The sequence below is a fragment of the Streptopelia decaocto genome (genome assembly GCF_964273445.1).
Source record: "Streptopelia decaocto genome assembly, chromosome: 4".
Classification (NCBI taxonomy): domain Eukaryota; kingdom Metazoa; phylum Chordata; class Aves; order Columbiformes; family Columbidae; genus Streptopelia; species Streptopelia decaocto.
The window spans coordinates 34862148-34877196 of record NC_138658.1 but is presented as its reverse complement, the minus strand read 5'-3'; the positions used below and the strand labels follow the sequence as shown (position 1 = coordinate 34877196).

The 15049-nt window shown below is 36.8% G+C and overlaps 1 protein-coding gene across 5 annotated transcripts in view; it reads right to left on the bottom strand.

Annotated features, from left to right (window-relative positions):
- The window catches only part of RAPGEF2 (Rap guanine nucleotide exchange factor 2), a 188058-nt gene that overhangs the window by 47322 nt on the left and 125687 nt on the right, over positions 1-15049 (bottom strand). The gene's annotated exons all lie outside the window — the stretch shown is intronic.

The window sequence follows — 15049 nt, the reverse complement described above, 5'->3', positions numbered from 1 at the left end:
GCAGCACAAAAGTTTGAGTTTTGCAGTTTTTTAAATTAATGCAGAGGTTGGCAAAATACCACCAAATAGCTGCAAACACAAGATATGTTTAAAAAAACATATATCTTAGAACAAATACCAGTGAAGCAACAACCCTTACGCCAAAACTCTTCAATATCTTGCTATGGCATTTGGATAGAATTAAAGCACACACGAATATTGTGCTATTTTCAATATCAACGGTTTCCTGTAGGACAGGGATTAACAGCGAGTAAAGTCACATAACTAAACAAGCAAACAAAACCACACACACACAAGCACTGCTCTGGATTTAGCTAACTCTTTTGCTTCTGAAGTTGGCAAAGTACATTAGAGATAAGTAAAATCCAAGCCACTGAGCTATCTGTTACACCTTGAGCCCAATAATAGGATGGCAAATAGGAAATGCGGGAAAACCAACACAACTGCAAAGAGCTGCAATCCTGAAATGAGTTTGCTCACACGTGGTACTCAAGAATGAATCAAGACAGTATATTTGATTATTTAACAATCAATCGCCATGACTTGTGACATATATTTTTACTACTGCTTTATGCACACAGCTTCTGTGAAATTCTTGAAGAACTGTAAAAGTTGCCAGACTGCAGAAAGGGAACTTCAATAAAGAAAAATATTTGCTGTCTAAAGAAATATTTAAATGCTCTTTCAGGGGCAAATTACTCCTTTCCCAAAGAAACTTGCATCCCACCCCCAGTTAATAAAAGTATGTCAATGTATCAATTTTGGTATGCAATAAATGCTTCAAGAATTTAAAAAAAACCTTTGATTATTGATTTTTGTTTTAACGCACACAAGGTAGATATTCACTACAGAGGTGTGTTTGTATGAAGAATGTCACACCACAGTGTGCCCACCCATGTCAGTTGTTCATAAGCTTGGCACTATTACCAATTAAAATAACAGCTCATTTGGCATTAAGGTTCAATAGGTAGATCAGTATAAAAGTTATGAAAAAAATAATCCACAAGTCAGGAGAGAATATGACTGAGAAAATTATTAGCTCTATACAGTTAAAGGTACTGAATGGTCCTACTGCTGTTTGCCTCGTAGAAGTCTGTTTATGGAACATGCGCTGAAAGAACCTTGCCTTCAGGATTTGTGGTGAAAGCACAGTCAAATGCAAACCTTAGTCTTACTTAGACTGACTGGCATTTCCTAATACACCTGGAAAGGTTTCTTCCTTGGCATAGCATGACTGCATCAGTGATAGCAAAAATGGCTACATTCAAAAAACCAATTCTTTCTTAATATTTTACCTGAAGGAAGGGATAAAAAAAAAGAACTGACATTAATAATCTAAAAAACTTCAGTAAGCCCAGAGCTAGCGATGATTTTCACATACCAATCAACAAAGAAAGGCCAATTAACAAAAGCAATACTCTAATACATACAGCCATGGATGCTGCCTCCAGAAAAATCTAATTATGCTCACCACTGTTGATGATATACCAGAAGGAGAAAATATAGTATGAAATGGTGCATTAGTTATAGTATCTGTTGTCTCTGCTACTTCCCTTTTCAATCTTTAAGTTTGAATTCACATAAAACTGAACAGTATTTACTGATTTTCAGGCCATTATATCCATTTTTATAATGATTTGAGCTATTCCACAAATAAGTATACATTTCATAGGTAGAATGTATAGTAAATGAACCACCGCAGGTTTTCCAATGTGTTGATGAATACTCCTAAAAGTACAATCTCTTCGAATTAAAGTAATTCAGGTTTATTTCTAAGTAGAATTCATATATATTATTTTGAGATACAGATACAAATCATCTAAGATTTGCACATTTAATAACTCATAAATATACAATATTTTGAGAGCTTTATATTTAATGAAGTAATAAATATTTCAATCACAAATACATAGTAACTTCATAGGGAGGTGCATCTCAACAGTCTTGAGCCCAGCCAAACAAGTTCAATTTTTCATAGTGTCCTTCAAATATCCCCACATCATTAACAACTGCATTTATTTTTTATCAATGCAATAACAATTCCTAAGAACCCTCCATCAAAGCCAATCCAGTTAGTATGTTAAAAAATGAAGTCAAGCTTTAATATAATGACTGCACTTAAGTGTTCCAAATGAACAGCAAGGATTTATGTTTTGTTACTACACACGCAATCAGGGGATTCCACAGTAACTGATGAAACATATCGCAAATAAAAGCAAGCCTTCTGATTTTTTTTGACTGTAGACAATCAGCTGGATGTTTGGTGATTACTGGTTTCAGAATAACTCCTCAAGTCAAAGCCATGCTGCAAGAGCTGGACTTGCCAAGCGGTGACAGCAGAAGATGAGAAGCAGGCATTTTACTTACGGCAACCTAACTAGTCACTTTGATCCTAATCAAATAGGACTATTCACAAGCAGAAAGCACATGCTCACATCTTCGCAGAATACTACATCTCTGTGCTACATGCCCGAAAGCAGCATCCACTTTGACTGCCCTGCCCCCAAATAAGTTAAGGTGAGAAATTGTGTGAGGAAAAACATCCAAAAATTAAATAAGATGAAACATTTAAATTGTGAGCTCAATGAAAAGTATGTGTGAGAAATACATGCATTTCTATCCTAATCACATATTGCTACTTAAAAGTATTTAAGATACAGATTTGCACACAACAGGGAAAAAAGTGAAGCACTGATGACAACGAAAAATTGCATGTGCCTAAACCTTCTACCTTCTACACTTGTCACTCCTGGAGCACAATGTTTAATAAATGGTTTTGGGAAGCAGAGCAAGCATAAAATGCAATGTTCAACCACCTCAGTAGTGCCAGCAACCAGCACCAAGTTGTCTGGCCCAAAACAGGGTATTTACACATAATTAGTTGCCATGAAAACGATTAGAGAACAACATCATGAAGCTGTGCTATTATCTCCACCGAAAACACAGCTAGGAATATCAGTTCTGGTTTTGGGATATATAGGACAGTTTGCTTCACTACAACAGGTATATTTGCTGTGCTACTGTCAATCTATCACAACATTTTTAAGCACTCAGTGCTTGTGGTCAGCTGTCATTCCATTCAACAGCTGAGTATTGACAAATACTTAGCATCGCAGTAAAAAACAAACAAACCAACCATTTTCACATAATGTTTTAAGTTAAGTACATGCTAGATAACACATGCCTTATCGTCCAGATCATGCCACAATATGACAATGTCTAAGAACATAGCCTTTGCCTCAGAGACATCACCTACAAAAAACTAAAGGCATTGCAAATGACATCAGAACCAAAGAGACATTTTTATGTTGTTTTCTATTTTCATTAAAGGCAGGCTAGATTTAAGGAGTCACAATCATTCAAAGTAATAAAGAAAAAAAAATAAACTTTTGTATTTTACATAACAAGTACTTATTTTTCTGTGACAACACTAAACTACAGCTTTGCTAAAGCCAGTAACTATAATATTGCTTAATTTTGCTACTGAACACTTGGAGTCACAGCATTAGAATGAACTAGCAGAGTAAAAACATGGCAGAATAATTTAGAAAAATAAATGCATGAGTTGTTTTTAAGTAAATCTAGTTTAAGTGCACCATATTAAACAATTAATAATCATTGAAAGAATCAGATAACTGCCCTCATAGCCTATTTTCAGGACAAACTCTGTGAGAAACATGAAGGCTACGTATGCATAGAAGTAATGAAGTATGACATAACACAGTGGAAATGTTTGTAACACAAAACATAAAATGATAGAATACTTAACACAAAAGCCCTAATCTTAATTTGACAGAGATCAAAATAGTATTTTACAAATATACATATAGCTCTTATCAGGTGTCCATGAATGTATACATACACACTTAAACAGTTTATAAACATGTCAAGAAACCAGAGGAAAATGAGCACATCTGGGAACGCCATGCTTTTACTTTTTGAATACCGTAAACCAAATGAAAACTTAAGATAGTTTCACATAATTGTTTAAGGACAAAGAGTTATCTCCATTTTGAACTGCACAATACCTTAAACCTTATCACATCTTCCCATCTTAACAGCAGCATTTCATTACTTCCACCCTCAAAGTGAGTCACCGCTTTATGCATGCAAAGCTAACAATTACTTTTCTCTGAATATTTTCCTCCTATTTTAAGAACATCATGATTTTCTCCTCCCCTACAATGCGCCTTTCTGTATAAAATAAAGGCACTGAATACATACGCTACTTCTGGGACTGTGCTCCAATTCTCCTCTTTCTTAGTCTCTTGGCCAAATGCTTGAGCTTTGCTGCATTCTATGCAACTTCCACTCAAGAAATCAGGCTCATCCGATTAATACAGTATTTTTTTTTAAATTACTATGTTTTCAGAATATTTACTTGACAAGAAATTAAGATTTTCAGGTATATCATTAAAAAGGGTACAAAATCAACAAAACACGAGTGAAATGATACCAAAATCCTTTCTTTATTTAAAGAAAGGATTATTATTATTCCTCTATGGTTTTTTGTTGTGGAGTTGGTTTTGGGGCTTGTTTTGTGTTTATTTTTTAACAAGTATAAATGCAGCAACGGGAAAGACATAAGCACAAATACAATTCTAAAATACAAGAGGAATGCTGGTTGGAGAGCTCCAATATACCACCCATTTTAAAGCAAACATGTCAGTAAACATTTTACAAACAAAGTCTTCTTGTGCTGCTTGGCACTTACGAAAGATTTATAAAGCCTGCAAAGTGACTGAAGTACAACTGCAGAAAGATGAAATTTAATAGAGCAAAGGTGTAACACTCTGTTATGCAATTCCTGATGAATACCCCTATAAGTAATCAGGTGCCACTAGCAGAGGCCAAGCAAGTACAGTAGACATAAGACAACACAAAGTATCACCTTCATAAACTATTGCCACTTTCTCAAATTAAAGAAACATAAGCAAACACTGATTCTCCAGCCTCTGAACGCATGCTTCTCAGTGCTTATTCTGTAGTACCTCTTTACTAATAAAACAATATGAAAGCCACCATAATACAAAAAAAGGTACAAAAAAGGTAGTTTATTTCTTTTCTGGAGTATGCATTTAGTCCCACAAATCTAAATAAGCAAATTACAACAAAGTTATTTTGGTGTTCTTTATGTTTTCATAAAGATCAACAGCAGACAAATACCATGCCTTAGTCTTTCCCAATTTTTTCCTCACCAAGATAGAAATTTCAAAATGTTTATTGCACTCCAAGAGTCCAGATCACCAATCCAGTACTCTTCAGTATCCTACCAATTCAGTAACTGTTTATTTCACTATTATGTAAATGTTCATTTTTATATTAATTGTAAGTCTGTTGTATGCATTTTAAGGATATACGCAGATTTATGATAATTAATGATGGTAGGAAGAAATACTTCTAATCATGGTGGGTATTCATCAACATGCTATTTCAACATAGTTCTTTTGCTAACCATGAGAAACATCAAGGAAAACATTTTTATGGTTCAGTGATTTCAAACACAGCAGTCAATGTAAGTAATCACAGAATAATAAAGTAATTTCTATCGATTCTGTCTACAGACATGATGAAGACTGACATTTCCAGTGCAGAGTTAAATTTAAATTAAAAATTTCAACCATACACAGTTCAAATCTTTATGTAATTCCTACTGAAGCAAGATTTCCTTGTACTTAGGGGTAGGATGGAAAACATTAAGAACTTTGTATGTATTTCCTCTGAAAACTTCAGCAAGAGTTAAATGAAAACCTTCTCACTTGAATTATGTTTTCTGTGTCATTCACTTTGTACAATAGTATCTCACATACTTTGAATCTCCAAATTTTCCTCAAATGGACACCTTTATGTGAAACTGTGGCTCAAACTTCATGAAGATCTACTCTTAAAAATGTTCTTCATCTTGATTACCACGCAAGACACAACCTGTGTTCGTAAAACATTGCATCTGGGTACTACCACTGTTAAGCAGGTGTTTATATGGAAATCCCTCAGCAGAACACATCTAATAAAAAAAAAAATCAGCATTATAAGGACCTTTTCTGGAAAGCCCTTAATATTCTCCTCCACTGATACTTTGCTATGGGCAGCCCCCCATAAAGCTGTTCAAAGATTTAAGTTAATGCAATGTGACCTGCTGGTCTTGAACAGAGAGCAAGACAGAGCAAGTGCGTGGGAACTTCGTTTTGTTTCCCTTACAAAACGCACAGTGACTGTCACTTACTGTACATCTTGTAGCTCTCAGCAGCTAATCCTATAAGCATTTAATGCACTGAACATAATTATCCTTTGCTTGAAGGATTATTGACTTCTGCAGAGGGACAGAGGTGGTGAAATGTAAATGGGTATCTGGGGAATGGAAAAAAGCTCTCAGGGACACTTTTCAAAGTAAAAGTATGAAATGCATCACTGACACACATCCATTCTTATTTAATGATATTTAATGTTATTTATCTGTTGTAGGACCAGAACTGTTAATATTTGCTTTTTCTTTTCAAAGCATTTGCGTCACAGATTGAATGCAGTACTTTATATTCAAAAGTACCTTCTTCAGGAAATCTGGCATAAACAATATTCCTTTCACGAACACAAATGTCAGTTAAGTTTGGGAGAGGAGAGAAGATTGTATCATACAGGCATTTACAGTGCCTGTGGACCAAGATACAAAAGAAAAAAAATGTGGAATGGATTTGAAGTAAAGCATACTAAACTGAATTAAATCACACTGAACTAAAGCATACGAAACTTTACAAAGCTCTTCTCAGGGTTTTGAAACTCTGAATTCAAGCAATTATAATGTACTTAAAATGAACAGCAACGAATCTGCAGGACCAGAATATTTTTGTTTTAAACATTATTCAGAAATGTCAGTCAGAAAATATCTGGTAAAAGTGTAACCTCTTCATTGAGCAACAAAGGACAATTTAGTCATCTTAAAATACAGAATCTGAGTATCTGTGGTGCTTTTAAAATTAGAGCAGTTCTGCTCTGGGATCAAAATAAAGACACTGTGCTACAATTGTTTTCACTGTGGATATACATTTAAGTACCAACAACTCTCTGACAACTTCAACCACCTGAAGAAACATGGCCTCTCCTCTCACAGCATTTAAGTGATTTTACCTCACCTGGCATTAGTAACAGTCCTATTTGCATGGGATAGGTTGATGTTACAGAGAACGCAATTTCTCAGACACTGTGTACATTCTTCCATCTCCTTCACAGAAAAATATCTGTGCCTCTATCTTAATCGCTGGAAGATATTTGTTCTTTCTGTTAAAATTTTTCCCAAACAATGAAGTGGAAGAGAAACCTTGCAGAATGGAGTATGAAGGCTTTTCAGGTCTTCCTCCACTTTTTTCACTAGCATTATCTAGTGTTTTATATTGATCAGTTTGGTTTGGTTTATAAAAGTCTATAATTCAGATCAGAACCCATCTTTGAACAGTAGTTCAAAGTGTGAGAAGCAGAATCCCTATTCCAGTATATTATGTCTGCATATGTACAAGGCCTTGCCATAACCACGTCACTCATGGGGAGTATCCCACTGCCTCAGCCAAGCCATTGGAGCCCTAACAGAGCCGGCACAGCCCCTGCCCGCACACAAATTAACAGCTTCCCCAAAACGCTGACTGCATAGGGAAGGGAATTCATGTTGTGGAAATCTCTGTAATGAAACTTGACAACTAGGGAGAGGCACTGCACCGTAGTTGCCGATCAGGCTGCAGGAAAGATCCTTCCGAGGTGTTTCAATTGACTTCTGAAATATCTCTAGGGTAGGAGTGCAGAAAACTGAGCTCAACCGCTGAACTTCAGTAAAAGTTCCCCATTATTTAATAACAATAGACGTGGAGGGCAACAAATTAATAAAGCCTGGCTTTGCAGAGATTTCTCTCTTGGGAATAACTGATTTACATACTAATCATAATACATGTTCCAGTTGATATTTTCCTCTCCGTTCGATATTTCTAAATAGTTCCTCTTGGGGCATTTAATACCTTGAGAACTACTGCTGGGCTGGAAAGAAAAAGGCCTACTTTCAGAGACCTGTAAGGTTAAATTTTGAACTCTTTGGCCTCTTACAAGTAACTGTGGGAGAGGAAAAAATAAAGAACCTGGTCATATATCTTCTTTCCACTGGAAATCAGAGAAAATATTTATGTCTTAGGATGCAAAAGCAAACAAAGTTCAAAAACACTTACGTGGGCACATATGTTTACAGGAAATTTTAACTCAAACATTTTTGAGAAAGATGCTTTAAATCTTGCAGAACACTTTAATTGAGGGGATGCCCATGTATACCTCATATATAGACTCATTTGGAGTTTTTTCTATAGCAGTCTAGCAAGTGGACATGGAGGATGCTGAAACACAATCACACCAGCAGAGGTAAAAACTGATGGGACCTGCAGCCAGATTTTATTTTCAGTTTTAAAGCACCACTCAGGATTGAAAACCACTGCGGAGAAGCAACGAGGCTAGCCCAAATGTGAAAACATCTATCCTGGTGCAATTTCAAGTGTTGAAGCCTCCATCAGTAGGACATTCTTACAGCATGTATCTCATTTCATGATTGCAGAACTCTATTCAATTTAACTAAGCTTGGTTAAGTTTTTCAAACACTCATGATGGGACATGTCAGTTTTGAACTGTAGCTGTTTAATGTGAACTACTGCATTTTACTCCTGAAATACAGCACTGAGTTTTACTGCACTGAACTAACTTACAATAGTAAAAGAAATCAAAGTGAATTGATTCTAGAATAAAGAAAAAAAATAAAGCGCAACTTAAGTAATTTTTATTTTTTTAAAGATGGAATATGAAAAAATGACAGATATAGGAAAGATCTTAGAAATTCCCTCTTGCCAAATGGGAGGAAAAAACAAAACAAAACAAACAAAACCCAAAACATGAACAGCCCCCCGCCACAAAGAAAAAAAACACACAAAAAACCCACCACCACAAAAAAAACCCCAAACCAATACCAAACAAAAAAACAAACAAAAACCACAAACAACCAAAACCCCCAAACCCACAATAAACACACCCCCCCCCCCCAAAAAAAAAAAAAGCCCGCACCACATAAAACATACTGGCAAACGTGCTGGTGCAAAAAGACACTGTTGGTACAAGGAATGACTCCTACTTCAGTAAAAGAAAACACGAAGTGGTATGAGAAGATTAGTTTGAGACAATACCCAAGAATCTAGGAACTCATCTGCCAGAAATGACAGCAAAAAGTTTCTGCGTATCAGCTAATCAGAAGGTGACTGAAATGCTAAGGTGATGCAGGAGAAGAACACAATGAGATCACAGCATGTGCCATCCAAAAATAGAGAATTTCTTGGCTCTTCTCCATGGTCCCAGGAGAGATCCTATTTAGAAGCGTTGCACACATTCCCAGCTATATGTTTTTGCAATGAAGAGGGACTTAAGGTCATACACATACACAGTCAGAGGAGAGCTATCAGGATTATCAGAAGAACTAGTGTTTTGAGGAAGTGCAAGAGAAGCACAGCTTATCCAGCCCAGTCTGAGAGAGGGTATATTCACTATCTAGAAATAGAAAGGAGGAAAAAGAAATATTTCCAGTAAAAGGCAATGCAGGTGCAAAGCCTAATGAGCAGCAAGTTGAAAGAAGTTTGCTGCCTAATGAACCACAGAGATTCTCAAAACCAGACTCAACAGGACCTGTGGTAGAGAAGGTTTTCAAACCCAAGCTAGACAAAGTTATGGGTGTGCTGTGCAACAGTGTGTAATGGCAGTGACCCAGAAAATCTCTTCCAGATCCATGTCACTCCTCCACCCAAAAAAATCTGAAGCCAGTCTGGATTTTTATATACTTATAATTGAGAAGTGGCGTCACCAAATGAGAAAAAAAAGACAAAAATCAACATGATTAATATAATAACATTTTAGATATTCTTACTGGTAGCTTCTTAATTAAGACTTAAGTATTCTTTACACTTCCAAGGAAAATATTTTTTAAAGATATAGACATGTAGGTAGTTGCTGTGCAGAGATGTAAGAACAGGAGATTTCCATTTGTACATGGAGTCTTACCTCTACGAAACACCAAGTTTATTGGAAGAAATATGATGAAAATTTAAAGACATGACAATTCACAGGCAATTAAATGTATAATTTTTTTCAAGTCTTCTGGCTGCAGCCATGTCAATGCCACCCTTGGAGTTTTAACTAAAGGATTATCTTTGCTCTATTGGATCAAGGAGTAGTTCATGAGAAAAGTGGTGGTGGTTTTTTTTTTTCTCCTAATACAACAACTGTGCTTTTCAGTGACTTAAGCAATAGGAGAGGAACATGCACAATTTCTTCTGCTAATGACTGGCTCCAAATAAGAAATCATGCACTGCAGCTACTTGTTTTCCATGTGTTTGTTCTACAATGGAAAGTTTCTTCTATTTTCCTTGTCTGACAATGAAAGATGCACATTTTCTGCTTTACCTCGAACAAAAAAACTGAAGAAACAATATTGCAGGATGCATGTTCTCAGCACACAGGAGGTTATGAAAAAGCTTGCTCAACCTTGTTTTTAAGAATAACCTGACTGTAGCCTTCTTTGACATAAAGCAAAAATGTCTGACAATAATTAAAGTTTTAAGATTCTTAATTGTGTATCTCAAAATAAGAATACAAAATTTAAAAAAATCGTTGCTTAAAATAGGGATTATATTTTAAAAATAAGCTGATTTTGGAAAAAAAGTTTTATATAATACTTCTGAGACTGATATACAGATGGCAAAAAGGTTTCATATTTGCATTATAAAGTAATATACGTAATGTCTCACTTCTGGATAACAAAAATAGCACAGCAACAAGACAACTTGCTCAAAATATTTTAATATGACAACCATTTCCCTTTATAGATGACTGATGTTGCAAAATCTTAAAATAGTATGATTTTACCTTATCTATGATTTTTAAAGCTATACCAACATGCTTATTAAACAGCTTTATTACTTATTTGATGAGCTTTGAAAGTGCAACTGTACTCAGGTCATAGCAACGTAACAGCAGTGAATGTTGCTATAACATGCCCAGCTTTGCTTGTTACATTATTTAATTTACATTTTCCCTTCATACAGTAACCAAAGAAAGTTATTGAAAATTTTTCATACTGACACAAACTTTTAAAACTGTACATGGTATCATGTGTTCCTAACAGCCCCAGATTTTTGTTGCACAGAAGATTCTGACTTTTTAAACTAGTGAGAATATTTATTGGCTTGGACAAAACACCTGCTTATGCATGCTCACTGTGATCATAGGAAGGGAAAAAGGACTGTTTCTCTCCTTTTCACAAAAGAGCTTTTGGGAAGTGTAAAGATGTTCCCTAAATTCTGAAGCATGGTGTGGAAAGAACTGTGCAAAGTCATTTGAAATTATTTACCCAAATCAACACAGATGATCTTTTGTATTGATAATATCTTCATCGAATTTTGAAACAACCTGCATAGTGTTTCTTTGTAGTCTAAGCGGCAGTTATTCAAAACTGTAATATCAAATCACCTAACTTACGAATGTCCAAAACAACATATTCACAAGATAAACAAAACTACAAGGCCCCACATGGAGCCTGCTAAAACCAAAGCTGCTGTAGAGCAAGGAGGCACCGTCAACTGAATTGAAGCACTATATTATTCTGCTAAAAACACTGACATTCAGATGTCATTTCTGGAAATTTAGCTATTTGTGTCCGTGCAGGTGAGCACACAGAGTATAAATCTTCCCTTATATTCCCACCTTTGGTCAACAGCATACTAAAGGCACAATCCATGCAGCAACTTTTATATTCTGACACCATGAAATATTTCAATGGTGTTTATTCAGGAAGAGAATTTAAAGCAGAGATTGCCAAGCTGCAGAAAAAATAAGCAGCACAGAAATCAGCTAGAAATACTGGGACCAACAACTGAAGCCCATTCTGCAAAAACAATTAGTGAAGTTCATCTTTTTTCTCCCACCTACCAGAAGATAAGCTATGGAGACCCAGGATCACAGAATCACAGAATCTTAGGGATTGGAAGGGACCTCAAAAGATCATCTAGTCCAATCCCCCCACTGGAGCAGGAACACCTAGATGAGGCTACACAGGAAGGCATCCAGGCGGGTTTTGAATGTCTCCAGAGTAGGAGACTTCACAGCCCCCCTGGGCAGCCTGTTCCAGTGCTCTGTCACCCTCACTGAGAAGAAGTTTCTTCTCAAATTTAAGTGGAACCTCTTGTGTTCCAGCTTGAACCCATTACCCCTTGTCCTACCATTGGATGTCACTGAGAATGGAGCCTGGCTCCACCCTCCTGACACTCACCCTTTACATATTTATAAACATTAACGAGGCCACCCCTCAGTCTCCTCCAAACGAAAGAGACCAAGCTCCCTCAGCCTTTCCTTGTAAGGGAGATGCTCCACTCCCTTAATCATGTTCATTGCCCTACGCTGCACTCTCTCCAGCAGTTCCCTGTCCTTCTTGAACTGAGGGGCCCAAAACTGGACAAAATATTCCAGGTGCAGTCTCACCAGGGCAGAGTAGAGGGGGAGGAGAACCTCTCTGGACCTACTAACCATCCCCCTTCTAATACACCCCAGGATGCCATTGGCGTTCTTGGCCACAAGGGCACAGTGCTGGCTCATGGTCATCCTGCTGTCCACCAGGACGTCCAGGTCCCTTTCCCCTACACTGCTCTCTAATAGGTCATTCCCCAACTTTTACTGGAACCCAGATGCAAGACTCTACACTTGCCCTTGTTATGTGCATGTACATCACCTACTGCATTAGGTCACCTTGCAATAACCAGAAAAAAATTTACTGCTGATTTATGAGAGCACTAGAATGGTCTTTGCTGTAACACCCCATGGTGCAAGATATTAAGAAGGATAATTTCTTTCATAAAAGTCGTAAGCATTTTAGCCATGCACTACATTAAAAATTTTATGTCTGCATGTCAAACTGAATAAAAACCCTGCTGGAACATTGAACCTCCACTTAAAAAAAAGACCAAAACCCACTAACTCAGGAATTCCCAATTTTAGTTTTCCCTGGGTAACATAATCACAGAAAGAATACTAATGTACAACACTAATGGAAGTGGCAGGTGTAGGAGTGACATTTAACCATCTAAACAACCTCCTGCTTGTACAAGAAAGAAGCAGATAACTAGATTTTATGTATACGACTGCTGATATGCAGCCACTGTTTGTGAAACTATGCTTCAGTATCCGTTTATTTAGAAATAGCAGCTGTATTCCAGGACCTTGGAAACTCTCTGCTAAATAGAAAAATCTGAAATTCTTTGCTCTGAAGTGCAAGAAATCGCTCATCTTCTCACAAAACTAAAAAAACAAAACAAAACAAAACAAACAAAAAAAACCCAAACCAAACCAAACCAAAAGCAAAACCAGAAGACCATTACCCACTAAAAGAACCTATTGCTTTGAGAACAAGCAATACTGAAAAGGACAAACTCCTGGAGTCAGACAACAGAAAAATTAGCCCAAATCATACACCAGCAGCCGAGGTACACCGAAAGCATACAAGCTTCTCCAATTATTAACAGAAACACTGCTTTCATTTTAGTCTGTTCTTTATTCTGCTCCTACAGCTATGAACAGCTTCACTTTAAAAATCATTAGGACAAGTCTTTGTTGCCTTAAAAATATATAGTAGACCACCATTGTCAGACACAGAGTTAATTAAGTAGAACACTTTACCAAGGCTAAGAAAGCCATAAATTCATGCATTTTCTTTTTCCTTGTGGCTCCTTAAAAGTGAGGACAATGGGAAAAAGAACCTTCTACATTATTTATGGATATTTCAAACAAAAGCCCCCTATAGTCAGCTTCTCATTCTAAGGCCAAAAGAACCTCAAAAATCCACAAATGATGTGGGTCAAAACTGAAAACGCAAGCACACCAGGGAGACACATCCAAGTCTGACATCTGGCTCTTTCCTGAGCAATCTAGAAGAGTAAAGACCTACTCCCTACCAAGCATTTGGAAGATTTTTTTTTCCCTAGCTTGTTATCAGGAATACATTAAGATTTAGAGGTCAAGCTGTACCTGATCAGTGGCGCAGCAGAGGCAGAGAGTGTACAATGCATGTAACTTCAGCTGCTTACATATAAGAAAGAACAAAGAAAATATATCAAGAGCACAAAAAATGTAGTTGGATTAAAATGAGAACAGTGCTGACAGTTCAGCAAGCCTAGGATATAGTTAACTAAGTAGTAATTCCCACAATTCAGTTTAGATTTCCCAAAATCTAAAATGATTATTTCTTTCAACCACAACTTCATACATCCAAGTTTTCAGGTACAATGTCCTCCATTACCCTGTTTTCAAGACACTGATCCCAGTTACCATTATCAAATTTATAGCCCAGTTCTGCAGCCACATTCCTTTTTTTCAGGCATTACTGTGCCCTTTCACATCATCCCACGTCAGACCTTTCTGACACTTGTGTAACTCCTACAGCATTTGGCGCGCAGCAGCAGCAGACAGGCATTTAGGAAACAATGCTATGGATGGAGTCCTAAGAGCACACACCAGCTCTCATTCTCCTGGCTCTGCAGGAATAACAGCAGCACAGAACAGTAAAAGCCTATTTTTAACTATAAAGCAAGCCAATATGACTAAATGCATGAAGGCAGCAGACCTAAAAAATAGCATGATGTCTTTTTTATGAAATCATTGATCAGAGGAGGGGGAAGGAAAAAAAAAAAGCTTAAATCCATTTTTCTTACTTGCAAAGTCACAGTTTGGAGTCAAGCTATAAACTAAGAAATCCTACCCAGCTGATGTGTCCAAATGACCCAGCACACAGCACCTGTGCTTGTAAGCAAGCAAGCTGACAGGTTGCAGTCATATAAAATGGGGCAATATTTATAGACTGAGTGAATAAAAATCACAGGTTGAGGAATTTTGACCACTGCATTATTGTCTGGGTTTGCAATGTGGTTCCTGGCTGTTCACATACCTCTGAAGGTCAAGTAACTGCAGTTACCAAGAGGATGCATTACTGCTACCGAACACC